Source organism: Neomonachus schauinslandi, chromosome 7, assembly GCF_002201575.2.
Source record: "Neomonachus schauinslandi chromosome 7, ASM220157v2, whole genome shotgun sequence".
NCBI classification, from domain to species: Eukaryota; Metazoa; Chordata; class Mammalia; order Carnivora; family Phocidae; genus Neomonachus; species Neomonachus schauinslandi.
Window position 1 is genome coordinate 106,416,082 of NC_058409.1, and position 24,154 is coordinate 106,440,235.

The 24,154-nt window shown below is 42.1% G+C and overlaps 1 protein-coding gene and 1 pseudogene across 6 annotated transcripts in view; both read right to left on the reverse strand.

Annotated features, from left to right (window-relative positions):
• Positions 1 to 24,154, reverse strand: part of GRIA1 (glutamate ionotropic receptor AMPA type subunit 1) — a 298,697-nt gene that overhangs the window by 160,817 nt on the left and 113,726 nt on the right. The gene's annotated exons all lie outside the window — the stretch shown is intronic.
• On the reverse strand, positions 15,317 to 16,300 carry LOC110587001 (annotated as a pseudogene).

Genomic DNA, 24,154 nt, shown 5'->3' on the forward strand with positions numbered 1-24,154 from the left:
GTTTCCAAAGAAAGAAAACAACTTTGTTTTGCACTTGTATTTCACTAGTTTATGTAATTTTTAGTTACATTGCCCAAATATAATAAAAATACAGACATATAAATAGGTTTGAAAACAACTGAACTGATTTCTAGCACATTTCCAATGAAGTTGATGTGAACAGAAGCATATGGGCTGATCACTCACCAGGAGTGTCAGTTGGGTATTTACAGAGAGAATGGGGAATGCAGGTTAATCCAAAGAGATGGCTGAATGGAAGTTGGTTATGAGAGATTTCACTGCATCTAGTTGATTGTTGGCTTGTTAATTATCTGTTCCTCTTAATTTAAAGCTATAAGTTTTGAGAACAGGACCTCTTTCTTCCTTTCTAAGCATGCTGACCTGATGCACAGCACTGAGAAGTACAACCAGTGCCAAGTAAATGAATCAACAAGTGAGTGGACTATCTCCCTCAAGTGAGGACTTTGGTTTCCTCAAGTGTAAGAGGATAGGCATGGATTATACAAGCATGGTCATTTGCAGATTCAGTTCTGTCCCCACTAATCACATTACTGATAACCATATCTATATTTCAAGTTCTCCATACATTCTGCACATACCTTAGAGCATTATATTATCGACCTCCCTCACACCCACACAGGCCATACAGCCACCACCACTGACACACTGCCACCTGCCCTCCCACCTGGGGCCATTTGTTGCTTTAGGATGTCTCCCTTCCCCAGTGCCTTCTTCAAGATAGGTATGCAGGTGGCAAGGCCAGTTATGGTCTGTGGTGCTAGAGCTGTGAAATCTCTGCTGGGTTTGTGTCTTTGGGGAGCTATGAGGCCTGAAGCTGCTTTGAGTATGGGTAGGAGGGGCCTCTTATCTGTAGATCTGAGGTAGAAAGCTTGGATCTGCCTTATTTGAGACATTGGGCAAAATCCTCCCTGGCCACCCACTGCCTAGGGTTGGTCTCTTCTGGTCCCCATAGTGCTGAGATCCGGAGAGCCGAGACCTGGTGAGTGCCCTGAGGAAAGAAGCTTCCATGGGTCTCCCTCTTATATCTAAGGGAAGAGAGGGGCTGATTTAGGATTTGGGGATTCTGGTCAGCAGCATGACAGTGGCAACAAATGATGATGATGATGATGACGATTTCTAGTATTACTGACAGATGCTTGCATATATTGAGCACTTTGATGCTAGAAAATAGACTATATATCATTATATCTTTTAAGCTCTGTAGCAGTCCTAGAAGGTATGCACTATTATGATTATAATTCTCATTATTTTATAAAAGAAGGACCGAGGCACAGGTCAGTAGACATCTTAGGACCAATAATGGGAGAGCTAGAATTCAAACCTAATGTATGTCTGATTCCACAATGTGAGTTCTTACTATCATGCTGAATCATCTTTTAACATATCTAACACTGTGACATTCACTGAGTAATTAACTTATTGATTGAGTCAACATATCATATGTGATACATTTGGGGGAAAATAAGAAGGCAGGTGGGGAATGTCCGTGATGACCGACACTGTAGACAGTTGATAAAAATGAGGAGACTCTGAGGCCTTCCTTCTCCTGCTCTCCTGAGACCAAGGATGTAAACACTTTTTTAAAGATTTATTTATTTATTTGAAAGAGAGAGAGACAGCATGAGCGAGGGGAGGAGCAGAGGGAGAGGGAGAGACAGAATCTCAAGCAGACTCCCTGCTGAGCGTGGAGCCCTGGCTCAATCTCACCTGTCTGCCCTGTTCTCCCTCTTGAGAAAGAACTGCCTTTTCCTCTGAATGTACAGAACATGCTATACTTCTACTGTAGAATTTATTTCATTTTCTCTCTTTTTTTTAAGAAAGTTTTTTTTTTTTTAAGATTTTATTTATTTATTTGACAGAGAGGGAACACAAGCAGGGGGAGTAAGAGAGGGAGAAGCAGGCTTCCCACCTAGCGGGGAGCCCTATGCGGGGCTCGATCCCAGGACCCTGGGATCATGACTTGAGCTGAAGGCAGGCGCTTAACGGCTGAGCCACCCAGGCGCCCCTTCATTTTCTCTTGTACAGTTTTTACCAGTGGTTCGTGAGTCTGCCTCCCTCATCACACTAGAATGCCCCTTGGGTCTTATTTTCCCCATAATGATCACATACGATCCCGTGCCCCCATATCCTAGCATCATATCCCATGGAGCCAGATGTGGCTTCAGAATCCTCCTCGACATAGTCACCAGCACCAAACAGCTGGAGCTGTTATGTAAGATTAAAGGTACTTACATCCTTCGTCTCAGGAGAGTAGGAGAAGGAAAGCCTTGGAGTTTCCTCATTATTATCAACCCTCTACAGAGTCAGTCATCACAGACACTACCTACCTGCCTCCTCACTTCTTGAATGCTGAGCCAGTTGAAAGTGTTTCCCATCTTCACACCTCACTGGCTGTCATTGGGCTCCAAGCTGTGAAGGCCCCAAGTCAGTGCACGGTGCTGGGACAGGCATCCTGATGATGCCTTGTGGGAGAGGGAGCTGCATGTGCAACACTGCAACACTGACTTCTAGGAGAGCTTCACCCAAAGCCAGGAGGGACGTGGAGGGAGGACTGGGGAGGGAAGGAATCGTATCTTTGGGCCTAAGTCTACAGAGCAAAGGCAGAAAGGTCCCTGGAAGCCATCCAGGGTACACTGGCCTGTGAGTCCCCAACTTGGGGTCTAGTGTACTGGCCTACTCTGCTTGTCTCTCTGTAGAAACTTGACCAGGCTCTTCCTATCTCTGGGCCTCAAGGTCCTCATTGGTAAAACAAAAGATCTGGCGGAAGTTCTCTATAGTTCCAACATTCTCCGAGGATTCTCAGCTGCAAGGTGATGAACAGGAGCCAGAGCAAGGCTGGGCTGCTGACCAGGCAAGGACTCTGCTCAAGAAATGGACCATGGTAGTTGTCTTGTGCATTCGCTCCTGGATCTGAAAATACTACAAAGAGTGCCCCATCCACTGCAGAACTGTACTACATGAAGAAGAAGCTAGAACACGAAACACAAGAAAACCAGAACAACACAAAACAAAAAAGCAAAACTCTGATTCAGGAGTAGGCAGACGTACTGGCTATGTAGGCTCGTACTGGGGAGAGGGAAAGTGCAATGGGGGTGAAGGCAAAGGCAAATGAATATGTAGGTGCATTTAGTTCATTTTTAAGTTATCCCGTAGTGGCTGGATAGCCTCAGATGTCACCCAGAGGAGCCAGATAATGTTCACTACAGCAATAACACAGAGTAAAAGCTATCATTTATTGAGCATTTACTAAATATTTGCATCATTAAACATATGCATTAATTTCTTTATTCTCCACAACAATCTCATGAAGAAAGAATTAGCATCTCCATTTATAGATGAAGACACAAGGGTTCAAGGTCACACAGACACGGCCGATCTGGGAATCACAACTAGGTCAGTCTGCACTTCAACTCCATGCTTGTAGCCATCCTCCCTTCAGAAAAGCAAACGACAAACTGACATACCTCCTTACACCTATTTCCCTGCGATGATGAGAATTTCATCTCTCCCTCTCCACTCATTCCAGTACTTCGGAAAAGATCCCACTCAAACACCACTGCTTCCGTGAGAACCCCTGTCAGTGTCCATCTACCCCTCCCTGGGCTCTTAGCTCACATTTCCATTAGTGCACTTAGTACTTTTCTGCGTTGTGCTGGAGTTAATTGTGTCTGGTCCTCCCTTTACACACAAAACAAGTTGTTCAGACTCTCATTTTGGCATTTAGTGTATTGCATTAATGCCAACCATGCCTGGATTTGTCTCCCATCTTTTTTTTTTTTTAAGTATTTTTTTAATTGACTTTTGATTGTTATGTTAATCACCATACATTACATCATTAGTTTTTGATGTAGTATTCCATGATTCATTGTTTGTGCATAACACCCAGTGCTCCATGCAGAACGTGCCCTCTTTAATACCCATCACCAGGCTAACCCATCTCCCCACCCCCCTCCCCTCTAAAACCCTCAGTTTGTTTTTCAGAGTCCATAGTCTCTCATGGTTCGTCTCCCCCTCCGATTTCCCCCCCTTCATTCTTCCCCTCCTGCTACCTTCTTCTTCTTCTTCTTTTTTTTTTTTAACACATACTGCATTATTTGTTTCAGAGGTACAGATCTGTAATTCAACAGTCTTGCACAATTCACAGTGCTCACCATAGCACATACCCTCCCCAATGTCTATCACCCAGCCACTCCATCCCTCCCACCCCACCCCCCACTCCAGCAACACTCAGTTTGTTTCCTGTGTCTCCCATCTTTTTACAATGAGCCCTTCCGTTAAGGAAGGAGCTGTGTCTTAGCAATCTCTCTGTGGACCTGGCACTTAACAGTGCTTTGGGAACAGATGCTTTCTAGGTGGGGCTGGTACACCCACCTGGTTTCTCCGTCCTGTCTGCTCTATCAACTGTGAACCCCCTCCACTGTACTTTTCCTTGTGCCTTTCCCATGGTCAGGGCCACTGAGCAATGCGAGGCAGGGTTGGGGACTCTGGTGTGGAACAACTTTCAGACAACTGAGCAGGTGAGGCAACTGCCTGTCCCCCATGTCCCTCTTGTCCCTGTGGTCCTCTTTCTTCCAATACAGGCCTGTCCTCTTCGGTGTCATCAGAGTTCACTTTGGGGAAAGGACTGCTTATCCTGTTCTCTTACCCTGGAGTTAGTCACTTCCTTCTTCCGACCTGGGGAATAAAGTCTCTGATTCCTATCAAGAAATCTTTAGAGATCATTTTTCAAGGGAGAGAGGCTGTAAGGGCCACCTGGGCTCCTGAGGTTCACGTGCCTATGTTCACTCCTGGCTGGCTATCTGACCTGTTAAGAGCGCAGGGTTTGATGGTGGACAAACTAGGTTCAATTCCCCAGTCTGTCCCTTGGGCAAGTTAATGAGTAACTCTGGAATCTTTGCTTCCTCATCTGTATTGCAAAAATAATAATAGGACCCACCTAATGGTGCTGCTTTGAGAATTAAATGCGTTTAAAACGTGTTCTCAGCGCACGGTTCCTGGCTACCACGGTGTCTGTTGCTACAGATGCTATTGTTGTGATGTTTCTGCTGTTGTTCTGTAAACAACATCATCTGGCCACTAGAGAGATAAGAGCAACATGCAGCTGAAAACTTTACCTCTGCAGTTCATAGGAAATGAAAAATCACATGTAGCTTCTAGTTGGGAGCCTAAGAATAGCTGTAGTTAAGTTTCTGCTTAAAAATAACTTGCACGTTTTTAGGCTTTTAGAATCCAAGGTGCTTTAGACAGCATCTTTATCAATTGTGCTGTTTTATAGGAAACAGAAGCTCAGGGAGGTGAAGTGACATTTCCAGGGTCAATCAGCCAAAAATCAGGCCAGCTGGTACTCTTTTGAGCCCAGTCCAGTGTATCTCCTACTGGGTGTCCCTTGAGCTGCTCCCCTTTTCTTGGATTTAACCACTGTGTGCCCCTCCACCTTCCCCATCAGTCCCCATGGTACCCTGGCACCATCTAAAGACGTTGCCTTGCCCCGGATTGAGAAGATGACGGTAACACATCTTGCTGCACAGACGTGGCTGATAAGTTTCCACTCTACTTTACCCATCCCTTACTGTCACTCCTACATGAGCTAATGCTGCTGAAAGTGACACGCTGACATCTGTATTAGTACTGAGGGTTAGGGGTCCAGTCCTCCCGTTCAAATGCTGCCATTAAACTCTTGCTGATGAGAATCATACTGGCATTCTGGAGTGAGCGCCAGCAATACAAAACACAAGGAAAATAAGCTGGATTTGTCATTCTTCACATTGAGAGAGTAGAGTCAAGGCCTAGCGTAGCTACCAGAGCTGAGATAAAGCAAGACCCTGGGTGGAAATCACTCAAGGTGCAACCATGCAGAAGAGACCCTGACCTGACCTATCAGGTGCACTTACTCAGCACAAAGGACAAGCACTCTGCCCTGAATACGTACCCAAATATGCCTTGCACTCTTCCGTCTTTTGTTCACATTGCTCTTTCTGCTTTCCTCTATTTTTTTAAAATTACATAGGACTCTGTAACACTTAAAAAAGTATTTTTAGTCCTGTTGTTTTGCTGAGTAATCATAACTCAATGAGGCAAGTACTTATCACTGCCATGTCACTGATAAGAAACTGGCAATTCAGAGGCACAAGAGGACTCGCCCTGGGTCCCAAAGCTCATCTTTGCAGTCAGGCCTTCTTCATTCTCCAGTCTCCAGGTTCAGAGACTTTCCATATGTGAGTGTCGGTGAAGCCTCCAAGCTGATACTGGACATAAGCATGAGATCACCTGGGTGTGAATCCCACTTGCTGTTGGCTCATGGTGTGAGCCTAAGCCTGTCATTTAGACAGTCTATGCCTCAGTTTCTCCATATGCAGAATGGGAATAATCATGGTTTCTATGTCAAAACAATGAGAGGAGTCAATGAGCTTTTATGAGTAAAGTGCTCAGAACAGTGACTGGCACAAAATACCTGCTCGGTAGATGTTGCTATGGAAACGACGCCGCTTCCTGTTTGAATTCTCTCTGCCAAGGCTCATCTGAAATGCCATGAAGTGTTATTCTGACTTTGTTCTTTGTAAACAGATGCGATTCCTGCCTCTTTCAGACCCTGTAATCATTTGTACTTTGCTCCCAGCACACAGTGTGTTCTGCTGTGCACTAGAGATATCTGTAAACTTGCTTTTCTCATCCTACTCCCTGCTCGCCTGTGAGTGCTATGGTGTCAGAGAGAGCCTTCTGATAGAAGCACATCCCCTGCAGTGCCAGGCATGGTGCTCACTGCCAAAGAGCAAGGCAGTTGGCAAATGTTGGTTACGCTGAACTCAGTCAAACCCAGAATTCCAGTTCCCACTAAGTCCTAGGATGTTACGGCTGGAAAGGCTCCTTAGGGATCAGCCAATCTTGGGCTCCTGGCACAGGGAAAGATACTTGTCCAAAGTCATACATGTTTGTGCCAGAAATAGGCATGGAAACCAGATCTCATCCTACCAGCAGCCCTGGGCTCCACCCAAAGCACTGGGCTGTGTCTCTCTCCATGGAATGGAGGAGAAAACAGCCCACATACCAGAAGTAAAGAGAAAAGGATGGGACAAATGACAGCACACAGCTAAGCTTCAGCATCAGTACTGCTCACAGATGAGAGATGCATTAGGGATACATACTCAGAAGCCTACCAGGGGGTAAGAACATGAATAAATTGCATAGCCAATAAGGTAGTTTCTCTGAACTAACTTGGTGGTCCTCTGCTGCATGAATGGATCAGGAGGCCTGCACAGGAGAAGCTTCTGGATCCTGAATATATTAAAATGCAAATCTTTAAATGGTTCTTCTCCTCTTTCCATTTAACATGGAATCTAAACTGATGTCCTCCAACTTTGGACTCCAGAACACCTTCTTCTTGCTGAGATCTCTACATAGCGGAGACTGTATTTAGAGGCTGTTTTTCATAGTTCTCCACATGATTATCTAATCTGGTAGCAATGAGAAAAGGTAAAGTTCTAATCAGCCTATGCCCCAGAGCCTCTTCTCCACAGACCATTGTCGTGTTTCTCCTTGTTGAGACTTCAGATAATGTTTAAAATGTAAAGTGAATCAGAGATAATTCTGTACTGGTCAGCTTGACTTGACCAGAGAAATGTTTTGATTTCTGGTACTGTCACATCTTGTCTTCCAAAGTAAGATAAGGTAAATAGGCTTCAAGATGATAAGCTCCCCCATCATCTGTGATGTAAATACCTTGAGGGAGGGGGCTACCAGTGAGAAGCTAGTTTCTGATGACCTTGGGTAGGGCTTTAGGAGAGCACAATAAGCTGGCATAGCCCTGGGCAGGAGGCGTTGTTTGGAGGATGACAACGAAGGCCACCCTTAACCACCAATGAGCCTCTGAAAATGGGGGCACGTTGGCTTGCCAAGTCACGGTTAGTGAGAGATAATTGTTCACACAGCCTTCCTGGGGAGAAATGCCCAGATGGCAAACAGCTCTGACCTTGGGATTTGGGGAGAGGTCATCTTCTCCTTTTGGTCTCTATATCCAATACATGAGTCATTTTTAAAACATTTTTAATGTCAAGGATAAAACAGTTAAATTGTGAAGGTGCTCTAGGGAGAAGTGAAAAAGACTTTTTTGTAAAGGAAATTCATCTCCAACTATTGACTGACTTGATGGGACTCATCTGTTTCCTTTAGATTATTAGAACCGGTTGTTGTTATTTCAATCCAAGCGTTGGTTTAACAAAGATACTGGGGAAACAATATGTGATTAGCCTTCAAAGAGCTCATGCACCATATTACCAACACCATAAACCATGTGTGAAGTGAACTTATTATAATCTTTGCCTTAAAGAGCCACTTTCTCAATCCCTAATTGGTATCAACTTCCATACTGTTCCAAAGATGAGCCATTAGGTATGTTGAATGCATATTTTTTGGGTGGCATTTCTAAATTTAAGTTTCCCCTGGGCACAAGGGAGCTAACTTAACAATATGGATCCCATTACTTACAAACAATGCCATTTTCTATTTTATCAACACCTTCCATGTTGATAGAAGTAACAGTGGTAAAGAATGAAAATGGAATTGGCCTACAAATTTTGAAGGTTAGTGGATTAATAAGATTGATTGCTCTTTATTGCCGTTTGTTTTTCACTCTTAGACTTAATCAGTGTCTTCATTTAAAAAAAAAAAAGAAAGAAAGAAAACCTTTATTCTCTTTCTCACTAAATGCTCCATCAGCTCATAACATCCTGAGCTGTCACTTAGTACCTCCTAGTAACATATAATAAGCCCCCGCTGATGCTGTTGAGCTATAAGTTCCCTGAAGTCAGAGACAATCTGACATGAACAAGAACCAGCTCTGCAGGTCTGTCTCTCTTTGTGCTAAGTCCTGGAGGCAGTACTCTGCACTGCAGGGTCAGCAAATGCATGACACACATACTCCCCTCTTCTGCACCCAAGGCAGACATCACTAATTGATCATGGCATTCCTTCCCGTTTAGCCCAGTCAAGGCCTCAGAGTCCTCATCATCAGCATGCCCGGAAGCCACTACCAATTTATCAGAATTGACAGGCTTGATAAAACCTATTTTCTGGCCTACCCTTAATGGTTAAAAGCAAGGGCTTTGGAACTGGACCGACCTGAGTTCAAGTCCCAACATTACCACTTACTTGCTATGTGACTTGGAGGACAGGTGTCCAAGTGCCCTAAATCTCAGTTTTGCCCACTGTCAAGTCACTGATCCTCCCATCCTTCAGAGGCCTAAATTTAGGCATTTCCTCCTCTGAGAAACCTCTATTCACATAAAACTGAGTGTAGCTGCCTCACTAGGTCTTAGAAAACACCCTGAACTTATTCTTCCATGGTCCTTCTCTTTCGGACAGTGATGGGCCCCTTTCTTCTAATAACCCCCATTGGTGAGTGAGCTCCTTGAGGACAGTTACATTTCACAGTTGTATTTTCAGAGCCTGTCAAAGTCCTGACACAGTAAATAGCTAAAAATATGCGGTACCATTAATGCATAAAAATCACTTAATATAGTGCTAAGAATTTGACAAATGCTCAATAAACATTAGCTCTTTTCATATTTATTGTTATGTTCCATAACTGTGAGGCTCAGAGAATATCACTTACCATGGAGCTAGTTTTACACATGAATGGTTTAATTTTGGATCCTACTGCTCTTCAGCTGCCAAGGGTACCGAAGGTATCTATACTTTCTGCATCTTGAGAGAGTTGCATTCCTTGAAATAGGGCCATATTCTTCAACCCCAGTCCCATAAAACCTAACATGGGGTATGGCTTGAGAATCTGCATTTCTATCATGTTCCCTGATGATGTTCTGCTGCTGTCCTGGACCATCCTTTGAGAATCACTGACTAATGGAAGAAAGGGGATAAAAGAGGAACATTCTTTCCTAGAGAAGAAACTTTAAGTTCTATTTATCTGCGCCAAGAGTGACAATGATCTCCATTTGAATCCTGCAAGCTGTATTTGCAACCAATTCTCATTCAAGTCAAGGAAATTTACACATAAGTATCAGCTGAAGGACCTTGCCGAAGGATGAAAAAGCAGGGTTTTTAAATTTTGCTGATGGAGCCTGCAATTTTCCCCCCTTTCTCAATTGACAACTAGCGAAATGACTTGATACTTTAATATCTCACAGTTAATATCATAAGTTTGCAAAATACTTTGTATTTTTTCAGAGTGTTTGCATCCATATTATCACATTTGATTCTTATAATAACTGCTTTAGGGAGGAGGCAGGCAGGAATTAGCATCTCGCTTTGAATGACAAGGCAGAGTAAACCAGGACCTAGAATCCTCAATTCTTTGCCAGGTTCCTTTCCATGATACCACATAGTCTCTGATACAAGTGTCAGTTTTGCCTTTGAGCTCCCTTCATGTACTAAACCTTAATTTATTTCAGATTGCTACAGACGATTTGAGTTAGAAGACATCATCAGGAGACCTACTAAGGTCTACTAAGAATCAGAAGGTTCTTAGGCATTTGGGGATACAGATTTCAATGACAGTCAGGAAAGCTTTGGACTCTTCTTTTTTTTTTTTTTAAAGATTTTATTTATTTATTTGAGAGAGAGACTGAGAGAGAGAGAGCATGAGAGGGGGGAGGGCTGGGAGGGTCAGAGGGAGAAGCAGACTCCCTGCCGAGCAGGGAGCCCGATGCAGGACTTGATCCAGGGACTCCAGGATCATGACCTGAGCCGAAGGCAGTCGCTTAACCAACTGAGCCACCCAGGCGCCCAAGCTTTGGACTCTTCTAATACAATGCAGATGTGTAAATACAATACAATTTACATATAGCTTCAGGTTGTACACGGACCTATTAAGTCCAAGGCCACCATGTTTCATGACTGCAAGAGGCACCATTCCCAGTGAATTAACTGTGGCCCTGTAAAGATCATGCACAAACCATGGAAGAAGAGCAGAGGCCATATATCCAATTTTGGTTAGTTGGTTTTTATGATTTTTTAGCAGATGAAAAACTGAGATTCAAAAACTTAAGTGATTTGTTTTAGGTACCAGAGCCAAATAAAGGCAGAAATAGAGTGGGAAGTAGAACTTCCAGAAGGCAATGTGGTACTGTGGAAGGGAACTGGCCTTGGAGTCAGAGTAGCTTTCATTCTCAGCTTATACTATTTACTGGCTGTCAGACCTTACTAAACCCCTCCAAGATTCAATTTCCCCATTTTACTAATAGGAATCAGGAAAGCAAATAATGTTTAAAAACTGTATTCTGGGGGCACCTGGGTGGCTCAGTCGTTAAGCGTCTGCCTTTGGCTCAGGTCATGATTCCAGGGTCCTGGGATCGAGCCGCGCATCGGGCTCCCTGCTCGGTGGGAAGCCTGCTTCTCCCTCTCCCACTCCCCCTGCTTGTGTTCCCTCTCTCGCTGTCCCTCTCTGTCAAATAAATAAATAAATAAATCTTTAAAAAAAAACCCCAAAAAACTATTCTGAAAGGGAACTTCTAGTCTATGGATTAAATGAAAGACAATCTATCAAGTGCTAACGCTGGTTGTGGCACCCAGTAAGCACAAATTCCCTGGTTCCTGAACTATTTTCTCAACTCAAGTTCATATGTAACAACTGGCTAAATTTTCCTTTCTCTCAGGACAGGTAGGTTATATGCCTGGTTGACCAGAGACCATATACACTCAGGTCCTCTGGGTCATATACATCTACAGATGGTATCATTACTTATGACTACGCTCGCATGACCTGTTATTCTTATAAGTGCTTATGCCATAGCCCCATGTAGAATCCCACAGACATTTGTCCCTAACCATGGGTACAAAAATAGAAAAGAAAAATCTCACCAAAGAGGAAGAAAGCCCAGACTGTAGTAGTGTCTGGTTCTCCTTACATTTTTCAATGCTTACTTCAGCCTGTATCAAGTTAATTCTTCCCACTGCAAAGGCATCATATTATACTTCCTAATCTACACAGAGCAATGATTTTCACCCTAATTTTTCATTGTGTATTTGCATCTAATTCACATTTAGAGTTAAGTGGAATTTATAGGTCACTTCACTGTATATACGTCACTGTGGATTGCACATTAAAAAACAAGATCCTTATTTTAGCTTACTACTGAACCCTAGAATGCCAGGAGTATAAAGACCCAGAGAGGCTTCATCTGATCCCTTCTATCATAGGCAAGAGGTGGATGCTCCAGGAAGGGGAAATGGTGTCCTCAAGGTCAAACAGTGAGGGTGTAACAACAGAACCTATACCTGAACTTACATTTCCTGACTCCAAAGTCAGTATTCTCACCATATTTTTCCTAGCCTGGCTCAGATTTTAAGAGGCCAGAAAGGCCCAGCGGTTGAAGCATTTCCTAGTCTTCATTTTCTTCTGCTTTGATTGTATTTTCCCTAAAGTAAATTTGGTGGACAGTGGGATAAACATACACATTCCCTTTCCATTTTGAATGAATGGTTGGCCCTCATCCTGCCTGCTGCTTTTATAAGGCTCCCATTACGATTACCGTTACCAATACATTCCATATTGTACGGGCATTCCATATTGTAATCCGTCTCTCCCTGCAGTACCAGGGGCTTTGTCACTGCCTGATTATAGAGGATATCCTTCCCCAGGGAAAATGCTCTAAATCAGCCTCTTGGAATGAGTAAGATCTTCCTCAACTCTAAATGACTGACTTGATGGAATAAAATAACCAAAGAGTTCAAATGACTTAAGTACAAGGATGAATTTGGGGGTTCCTGATCTATGTCAAGATCCAACTCTTTTTGTCTAATGTCCCATAGGTGCCATGGTCTCATCCCTGCAGAATCTCAGGAAAAATATGCACCTTTAGTGAGACACTCCCTTTCATTAAATAAGTTAGCAGTTAGGAGGGGAAACATTTTAACCAAACTGCATTTCTGACCATAGTCCTATCAAGCTGCTAAGACCTGCCTCTGGCCTGGGTGAGGTCATGACTACCTCAGTCTGCACAGAGAGGCAGCTGTGTGAACTTTATGAGGTCATTATTCTGAAATGTCTCCATTACTAGCATTGTCAGGAAATGGTATCTTTAAGAAAATAGTAAACAATTTATCTTGTGAGTGGCTAAATAATTTTAAATGTTGGAAGAGAAAAACTTCCTACTAGGTTCCACACATGCTCCTGCCTTTGTGAAAAGAGCTTAATATACAGAATGTCACCTTGGCTGATGTGGTAGTGTTGCAGATGATAAATATTTTCAGAGCTGAGCACTGTATTTTATACTTTTAAAAAAAATTCCCCTGGATTTCCTGGAATGGGATCTGGCACATCGTAGGCATGTGATAACTCGTTGCTGATTAATAATCATTAGCACTGGTGTGTATGACAACTTAAGGACTCCTGAGGTACTAGGGTGTTTTGTTTTTGTTTATTTGTTTTGGTGTCCAGACAGCTTCATACTTGGTGGGCATGTAGTCTCCACTGGGTCCTCCCTCCTTGTCGGCTGTCACTCCTCCCTTTGTCAGCAGCCACTGCTCACTCCACACTCACCTGCTGCTTTTCTCATCTGATATCTGTTGTTCACAAGTCCAATGACCAAGGCTGTGAAATCACACAACTCACACAGTTTTATAGTCAACATGCATTTGCCTACAGGATGCAAGAGTGATGCGATGCTTTCATCTGGTTTAGAAAACTTATTATTCCACATTTATATATTAGAAGTTTTCCAACATTGTAAGGTTGTTTAAAGTCTGAAAGCTGGTTAAACGGGATGTACATAGGATAAGGTGCGCACTATCTCCACAGGTTGTAATATTCTTAACTAGAAAGTCTAAACCCTAGATTCCATCTGTCACACTCTCCAGCCCAGCCCCACAGAGATTTCTAGTCCATCCACTTATACTCTTGCTAAAATGATAAAATTTTAAGCCAAATTGCTAACCGAACAGGTTATCTCTGGGGGAAAAAAAATCCAATACACAAGAAACCACATAATCCTGTTATTTTCCAGTTATTACTATATCTACCCCATACATATCCAGACTCTTGATAGTCATAATAGGATGTGGGCATTCTAAGTGGAAGAAAACTGTTTGAAGAAAATCAGATAGCCCCAAAACATAGTAAGTATGCATGTCACCTTTTTGGGGGGGGGCGGGGGCAGGTGGTGCCACCAGCTGTTTAGGGTGATAGCGTATAGTGTATCAAAAGGACTTAAGGCAAAAAAAAGATAGAAAGGAGGATAAACTCAAATAATAGATATAAAGAGAAGGATAAGCAATTTTAATTGGTCGTGGAGACCCACCAGAGGAGCTAGATGAGGGAATGGCCTACTCTGAAGTATTCTTTAGTTGGCTAATTCTATAAGATCTTACAGATTGAAAGGAGGTGGCTCAGTGAAGATCAAAGGCAAGGAGAACAATTAGGGGATCATGCATACCACCCACTCTTCCTAATTCCAGTCACAAGGACCAAATACCATCTTTTCACATTTTCATTCGGGCAACCTTAGAAAAGGCTAGATGGCCAGACACAGAACCAAAATTGGTGTTATACTTCCAGATAAAAAAGATGGCTAATAACACACCACTCTTCCCCAGAGAGAATAAGAGTCAGCAGCCCATATTCCCGAGGACCAAATGGCTGATTTATTCACTTCCTGAGAACAAAATGGCAGCCACCTAATAGAGCCCTGCGTGTATATTTAACGGAAAAGACACAGTGGGCTCAGACACACACTGGACTCTTCATTTGGATATTTAGCTCTTAAAAAACAGGAATGGAGCGTGATTTCACTAGCTCTCTGATTTTCTGAGTATTTGCTTGGCTCCAAGGAATCTTTCTTTCTGAACTAAGTATCTACAGCCTTTCTCACCCTGCCAGGAATCATCTTTACACCCAAGGGCAGGAAATTTCTTCATATCTCTAAGTTTTTACTCAGAAGTGTCCTTCTATCTGAAATGCTTTATTTTCCCAAGTTTCCCTAATGATAATACTAGAAGACAGAAGAATACTAGAAGACAGGAGCAGCAGTGGCCATGATAAACATCTGAGTACTTACAAAGAACAGACCCCTCTGCTGAGTTCCTAATGTATTACCTCATTTTAAATTCCCAACATTCCAATTTGTGTCATCTCAAAGGTATAGATGAAAATGCCGGTGCAGAGAGAAAAATCATTTGTCTAGGTTCACACAGTCCAAACACTCAGAGATAGGAAACTTAATAATCACATGACCCTCAACTCAACTTTTTTTTTTTTTTAATTTCTAAATGATATTTACATTTTCAGAGCAGTACTTCTCTACAAATGGGTTGCAACCTGGAAACTGGGGGAAGAAGGGATAGAGGGCTATCTGGAGGACCTGAAGTCCTAAGCTTTACCCCATGGTATTGAGTGGTGCCTCAAAAGGCCACCAGATCCAGCGATCCTCCTTCAGAGGAGTTGAGAAATGTCCCATGCCAGATTCTGTCAGGAAGCAAATCCAGGAGTACTTGTGGGTTTTTTGTTTGTTTGTTTTTGTGGGGGGGGAGTTGAAGGGAGTTGGAATCTCTGAAAGATGTAAGGTTAACATCAGACATGCTTTTTTACCTTCTAGAAGAGGTTCCAAGAGTCTTTTGTTTGTCCTGTGGTAGGGTTTCCACTGAGGCCAAGGCCAAGAACTATATCCTTAGTAGAAAGGCAGAACTCCTTATCAAGTTTAATAGTCTCCTTGTACCAAAGGGCCAACCTCTTTGTTGATTGCTATTAAATATCTACCATCAATGTCTAAATTGTCTTATTTGGACATTCTATACCCTCAAGTACAAATTCTATGAAAGTCTTAGGCCTGTAGCATTTTCTCTTCTGGTGTGCTCCTTCGTTCTAGGTACTTGATACCATCCTCTGAAAATTCTTTTTTTTTTTTTAATTAACATATAATGTATTATTTGTTTCAGGGGTACAGGTCTGTGATTCATCAGTCTTACACAATTCACAGCGCTCACCATAGTACATATCCTCCCCAATGTCCATCACCCAGACACCCCATCCCTCCCACCCCCCTCCACTCCATGAAAATTCTTTAATGACATATTTTGCAACCATTAGAATATCCTCAGGGCTAGTAGTAAGCTGATGAATAATTTGAAATATCTGGTAGCATTCTTCTAATGTTCGCTTCTTTCCCTTGTCATTGACACTCATCTGATCATGGATTTTAAGACCTGGCTTCTTGGCTGTTAATTTCTTCATGGCATTAGAACCAATAAGTCCATTCAAATGGTCATGAGGTTCCAATTTAGGTAATTCTGAGTAAAAGGTTGCCTTCCATGGCTGTTGTTCTTCCTTCATCATGACTTAGCAGAGTAAGTTCTCCCAAACCTTTTATTCTTTGTATAAACAATACAATGGTATTTCACTCAGTAAGTTTTGTGGTTTTGAATTTCCTTCAGATTGCTTTACTTCCTAATTTGGATACAATGAGCTGTACACGTAGCTCTGGGCTCAGCTTCGCCACCACGATGGACCACTGCTCTTGAGTCTCTCCTGGCCTTGAGCCTGTAGAGTCACGAGCATGGTGCAGGGACAGTATGGAGCATCACAAGCAACAGCATCCTCAGCAAGAGTTCCCTGGCTGTGATACTGTGATAATTCTGGTACCACACGTGGCCCTCCATTCATCCACCAGGGCTATTATGTCTACTCAAGCACTGGGTGGCACTGCCGGCATGTCCTCCCCAACTTTTCAAAAGTCCTTTGCCCGTAAGCTTCAGTTAGTGCTTAAGAATGTACTCCACCCTTTGAATGCTGCTGTATATTACTTGGATCCATATAATGGCAATTTATATTTAAAATTCATTCATTCCATAAATTGTTATTAAATGATATGCTATATGCCAGGCACTGTGTAGGCTCTGGGAAGATAAACTGCTATCCTGGAGGAACTCAAAGACTAATAAGTGGGAAACATAAGTGATCAGAATTTGAGGTAAGAAGAATCATGAAGAGGACTCAGGAAGGCTTCCAACGGGAGCATAAAGGAGGGAATAGCTAACCCAGTTGTAAGTGATTGAGGAGTCTTCCGGGGGAAGTGTCAATGAATCTGGGGCCTAAACAATAAATAGGATGGTAGCAGGTGAAGAATGGAAATATCTCAGGCCCAGGTAAGCAGCATTTGCAAACTCTTTAGTCTCACCATGCTTTTCACACATAGTGATGATCTCAAAATAATGGGATGAGTACATTTGGCATGGTTGATTCCAGAGTCAAACAACTTGAGTTCAAATACAAGTTCCTGGTTTTGTGACATTGGGAAAGGAATTAGCATCTCTAACCCTCAGTTTCTGTACCTGGACATGGAGAGTAGTAGTGCCATCACTTAAGGTTGTTGCAAGTATGAAAATGACCCAGTGATATATAAAGGGATGTACCACAGCAGGTAGACAAAGCAAGTCCCCAGCAATGGTGGTAGTGATTGGTAGTGATAGTTGTTAGTAGGTCCACCTAGATTATGACCTCTCTATGAATAGGAATCTGACTAATTTTTCTTTGTGTTTCTCATTGTGCCTTGAATTTCACAGACTTAAAACAGGTATTCAGTAAGTGCCTACTGACAGATTTGTTTGTGTGCTTTTCCTTTAAATCATTAAATAAATATTTATTGAACACTTACTATGTGCCTGGCTCTGTCCATTATACTGTGGACACAAGAGTAAACAGAGCACATTACTAGAAATTTCACCCTAAAATTCTGATCAGTAGTTTCATAACATTGATGGTTACTTAAACTTTGAAATCAGGTTTGGAAAATACCATCCAAAGCGTAAGAATCACCTGACTTGTTAGTGATAATAACTGTAATTCCACTTGATGTTTCTGGAGAACCTGATGCTTTATCTTAAGAACTCTTCAACCAATTTAGTGTTTTTCCACCTGCTACGGGGTCCTGCCTGAATCTAAAATGATGATTTCCACTTCACTCCACAATCCACATCATAGGTTCTCCCTCCCACCCCAGGTCCTTATCAGCAACAGACCAATTTGTTAATTTGCTTCTCTTTCTCTTCCTTTTACTGCATTCTGCTGGTATCTGAGCAGCTGTCAGCCTGCATAGAGAGAGGAGTGGATTATCAATCAAACAACTTAGATTTTAACCTCAGTTTTGCAACTAATCAATTTTGATATAGTTTTCATTTATTCTTTCAGTGAATAGTAATGGAGTGCTTAATAGAGGCCCAGCATGTTCTGCTTGAGAGTTCAGGTGTTGGAATCAGAATGCCTGAGTTAGAAACTAGCTCTGTTACTTTTCAGCCATATAATCATGGGTGAGTGACTTGACTACTCAGTTTTCTGATCTGCAAAGCAGGGATAATAATCATATCTACCTCATAGGATAGTTGTAAGTATTAAATACACATAGAAAACCTGTAAAAATCTTAGAACAGTGTGCCTGAAACCAGTAAGTTCTCAATGTTAGATGCTTTTAGTTTATTGTTGATATTTGTTGTTACTCTGTATACGGTACTAAGGAAATAATGGGGGGGGAGGAAGGACACGGTGTTTGTCCTTAGAGACCTTGCTTCTATTAAGTGAAGGGACATTAAAGAACTAATAAACACTCACATAAATACATAGTTACAAATTATGACGAACACCATGAAGGAAATGAACAGGGTATGGTGTGTGGTCTAAGGAGTACCACTTATTTATTGATTTTTAAAGGTTTATTTATTTATTTGAGAGAGAAAGCATGAGAGAGCACACCCAAGAGGTGGGGGGAGGGGCAAAGGGAGGGGGAGAAGCAGACTCCCAGCTGAGCAGGGAGCTGGATGCGGGGCTCCATCCCAGGACCCTGGGATCATGACCTGAGCCGAAGGCAGATGCTTAACCGACTGAGCCACCCAGGCGCCCCTAAGGAGTACCATCTGGTATGAGACTTAAAGAATAAATAGGAGGTCAAGTGGTGAAGAAGAGGTATATGCTGTGTGTGAAGGACTGTCCAGGAAGAGAGAAAAGCATGTGTAAAGGACCAAAGACAGGGAATGAAGGGCTTTGTGGGTTACCTATGGACACTGAGGAGGAGAGGAGGCTGAGGCAGTGGGCAGGGTCCAAGCCATGCAGTGGAGTTAAGAGTCTTCCTAAGGGCAAAGGAAAGCTACCGATGGCGCATGGTTTCCTTTCCGGCACACAGACTTCCCAAAACTAAAGTGAGAGGATTACATAAAAATGCTCTCAAGCCCCTTTAACACTGAAGAATATAAGATTCTGTGATGACTAACAACAACAACAAGGTGATTTCTGGGAAAAAGCAGAGAAAAAACAAAGAAGTAGTGGTAGGAAAGGAAAGAAAGAGGGAGATAGGGAGGTAAGAAATAGGGAAAGAAGCAGCTGACTAAAACTTCAGTGGAGACATAAAGTCTAGAAATGAAATGTTAAATGCTCAGTGCAGAATTATAGACTCGGTACCTATTACATCCATGTGTGTGTAGGTGTGTTTGACTTATGCATGTATTTGTACGTTCACTGATTTGGCAGGAACCCAAACTGGAGGAGCCTTTCCATGGAAGACAAATAAGTCTAGTAGGCTGGAAGCAGAGAGGGGGGGAAAAAAATGCCACGTCAATCATTTTGGTTAAATGCATGATTACTGGATATAAAGATGCATCTGGAATAGCTCCTGCTGGAAAGCTGGTGTTCAGGAATTGAAATGCTTGCTGAGGCATGGTTCAGCGGCTCCTTTCAGGAGCTGCTCAGTGGAAATCAAACAGAATTACATTAGGAAAGGAGTGGCTGAGAAAGTACTCTCCGGAACAGAAAAATTTTATTGGAAGAGGAAAAGAAAAAGGAGTTTAGTCCAAAAAGAAGGACTGACTCCAAGAATGCTAATTTGTTCAAGCCTTCCAGAGCCCAGAGGAACTTGAGCACTTCTTGCCTTAATATTCAGATGCTGTGGTGAAAAGAAGTATGCAAAGTAGTGAAAAGCAAAAAGGAATAAGTGTTCTTTGGGCCCCGATTTCTACTTTCCAGCTGAGTAAGGGTATAATTTAAGGATTTATGAAGGGAAAGCACACTGGTCCGACTCTGCAAACACTTTATAATGATAATACTGCCTCTGATGCTCAGACCTTGCTATCAATACGGGCATGTATGGTTGGGTATCATATAAACCTTGCAGCAAATGCTGGGAAGAATACCGGTTGAGTTACCTCAGTGCAATGAGAAGTAAAAGAAGCCCCTTATGGTTTACGAAAAGTTCTTTTCTGGTAAGGAAATAGCCACTAACAATATGTCTAATTCCCTTAAGTACTTCCTGATTTGCCAATGGTTCAGTTATCATATGCCTGATTTGAGTTAATAACATCCATTTAATAGACATTTACAATATATTTTAGGTACTTATAGCACATCATCCCACTGACTCTTCATAGTGCATTACAAGCTAGAGTCTAATATTCCCATTTTATATACAAGGAAACAGAGGCTCAGAGAGGCTAAGGAACATGTACCAGGGACACAAGTTGCTGGAATTCATATGCAGGTCCATGTTCCATTTGGGCTCCAATTTTCTTATCCATAAAATGGAGCTGGTTAACACTGCCTTCAGATTCTCATATTCCCAAAGCTTCCTCATGAAGACTGCAGATTCAGCAAGTTCACTGGTGTTTTTATTTTGTGTGCTTTTTATATCATGGGGCACTCTCTCCCCATTCATTCTCAGCACTCCAGTGCACTCAAGGATTTTTGCCTACCAGAACTTGTAGGAATCATTCATCCCTAACTTACGTGCAAATGGCAGATAATAGCAGTAATTCCTTGCTTTTCTGCATCTGGTAGTCAAGGACTACTACACTCTCCCATTTTAACTCATTCCAACATCATTGGGAGGCAGACAAGGAAAGCATTCTCCCCAGTTTGCAGATGAGAAACTAAGACTTAGGGTGAGTGACTCCACCAAGGTCAAACAATGAGTTAAAAGCAGAGTCATGACTGCAGGCTCGCATCTCTTAAGATCCGGTCTGGCATCTTTTCTGGAAAAGCACACTGCTTCCCTCAGTTGCAGGCTCCAGGGCCCAGCTGGAAGCAAAAATGAACAAATGGGCAGATGAGAAAACACTTTTCCTCCTGCCAATGCTCACTCAGCTTCAGCCAAACTTTGTCAAGTGAAGAGCAGGTCCAGATCTTTCCATTTTTCTTTTTTGAAGAAGCTACGGATCTGGATTTTTATGGGCAATCCTATGATTTTTTAAAAGCTACCTAAAGCTTATATTTTAAATTTCTGTGAGAACCATCACACATCTGTAAGTTGGAGTCACCACTGGGTAATCAGTTTTCCACCTCTGCCTTACACTGAAGAAATGATAGAGAATTTGATTATGGTTACAGAGATGTCTAGCTGAAAGCCCTTTTAGCCATAGGAATGCCCATTGCTTGGGAGATCCAAACCTCAATCAATCAAATCCCACAGAACAGTGGAGATTTTGAGTCCCAAACAAAGGAGGGTCAGACAGAGACATTCCAAATCCCCAGTATAACCCCCTCATCTAACCAGGAAAGAAAAAATCTCATGAAGATAGCTTGTTTAGAACTTTAAATGAAAGAGTATAGAACAGAGATAAGAAACCAGGGCTCTGAGAGACATAAGATAAACATGTTAAATATTGTATATAATTACACTAATAAAAACAAATTTAGTTATAAACAGCAGCTTTTATTTGAGTTCTTCCATGTGCCAATCACTATTCAACGCACTTTTTATGCAATACTTTTAAAAATCCTTACAACAACACTTTGAGGTGAATATCACTGTTATTTCCATTTTATAGATGGGGAAATTACAACACAGAGAAATTAAATTGCCCAAGGTCACAATTTGCTAATATATCAAATTGGGATTAGAATGCAGGCAGCCCTGCTCTGGAGACTATACTCTCTACCACAATTAGAGAAAGAGCACCTTCTCCCTGAAGGCAGAGATTATTTTGCACAGAGTAGCTGTACTCAGAAATTTTTCACTGAGTTAGACTGAGCAAAGGACGGGAGTTCATTTTTTAAAATAAGACCACACATTTCTGTCTTCCACAGGGAACCTGGAAATCTTGGTAGGATTTTCTTCGATGCCAGGGACACTTTTTTTTTTTTTTTTAAGATTTTATTTATTTTCAGAGAGAGAGGAGGGAGAGAGCACAAGGAGGGGGAGTGGTAGGCAGAGAAGGAGAAGCAGGCTCCCCATCAAGGAGCCCAATGTGGGACTCGATCCCAGGATGCTGGGCTCATGACTTGAGCCAAAGGCAGATGCTTAACCAACTGAGCCACCCAAGTGTCCCTGTCTTTCCCTTCTTATTTTCTCTACTTGTCTACATTCTTTATGGATAATGATGTACTATATGCTGGCTAATTGAACATAATAAAAAAAAAATAAAAAAATAAAAGTGTCAGTGACCCTTTTGCTGAGGGCTATTCTAAAACCTCTAGTCCTTGAGGAGATAGATTTCCTGATCACTGACAGGGAAAGCTGAATCTTCTACCTCATCTTTTGTGGTTTTGTTTTCACCCTACTTGGCACCCTAGAGGGCATTAACACTCCTGATCCTGTCAGCTGCTCTGGAAGTGGACGTCACACCCAAGGGAGCTATACACCATTTGTTTCTAATTCATCCTGTCTTCAGTCTTCCATTCAATACTCTCCTGGTCTCACATCATGACTGAGGCTAGACATGAGCTCTCAGTATAATCTGGCAGTCTGTCCTCTCAGGGCAGCCCTGGGCCCATTAGGCATTCCAGATCTTTCAGATACATGGAGAGTAGAATGATCACCCTATAAAACCTTTAGGAGCTCCCCCTGTCCCCCCAAATTTTTTAAACCCTAGCTTAATTTACCAATTATATAATGTCATATATAGAAGAAATAAATCCAGGAAGGTCAAGTAGTACCTTATTGGAATGTTATCTTCTACTCTGCTTTAGAAAGGATTTAAGGAAAAAGTCTCAATCTAAGTGCCAACTGTGACTAGATTAATTTAGTAAATGAAAAGTGACCTAGCTAGTGTCCACTAGGGTGAGTGAGAGAATGCATGCCTCATCTAAAGGCCGGAAACCATGGCTCAACTCCAGCCTATTATAGATACATCTGTTAATTTTTCAAGAGAAAGCATAGGACTTCCATTTGTGTTAACTGAGAGACTATATAATTTGAACCAATGCTTCCAATGAGGACAACTAGAAAAGCTGGACAAAATACTTAAAAATCTTGAAGATGTAGGGCGCCTGGGTGGCTCAGTTGGTTAAGCAACTGCCTTCGGCTCAGGTCATGATCCTGGAGTCCCAGGATCGAGTCCCGCATCGGGCTCCCTGCTCGGCGGGGAGTCTGCTTCTCCCTCTGACCCTCCCCCCTCTCATGTGCTCTCTGTCTCTCTCATTCTCTCTGTCTCAAATAAATAAATAAAAATCTTAAAAAAAAAAAAAAAAAAAAAAAAAAAAAAATCTTGAAGATGTAGACAAGCTAATAAGAAAGTGAAGAATTACAGAGCCAGGATCTAGGGCTGGAGGAAAGCCAGACAGGTAAGCCTTGTGTTTGGAACTACTTTTACCCTAGAGATATTTACCAGTTCTAGAGGAAGCAGCTAAACTAAGGGGAGACAGAAATAAGAAGCTGGAGTTTAGAGTTCAGAACCAAAAAGTGGTGGAAAGAGGTTGTGAAACAATCACTTTGGATTGGGACCCGGAAGAGCTGCTCAACAAGAGTTAAAAATGAACTGGAAATAGACAGTTGCTTATAGGGACTGCAGTACAGCTTCAAATCATCTCAATCTCTGGAGCTGGATTAAAATGATAATGGATTGCTAGTACAAGAAGGCAAATATATATCCATTTGGTAAAAAGATAACATTACCCTAGTCCTCAAATTATTTCTACAGAAAATTCTGCAAATATAATGTTCAGCACACGATAAAAAAATAATCAGTTATACCAGAAGATAAAACAACATAAGTAAAAATGAAAAGAAAAGAGAAAATAGGGACAGATCCATAGGGACTCAGGATATTAGAGTAATCAGACATATATTTTATAATCAACCATGCTTACTATTTTCTTGGAGATAAAATACAAGATTGATAATTTCAGCAGACTACTGGAAAATATGTAAAATAATCAAGAGGAAATTCCAAATTTGAAAAGGACAGAGACGGACATCAAGAATTTAATACACAT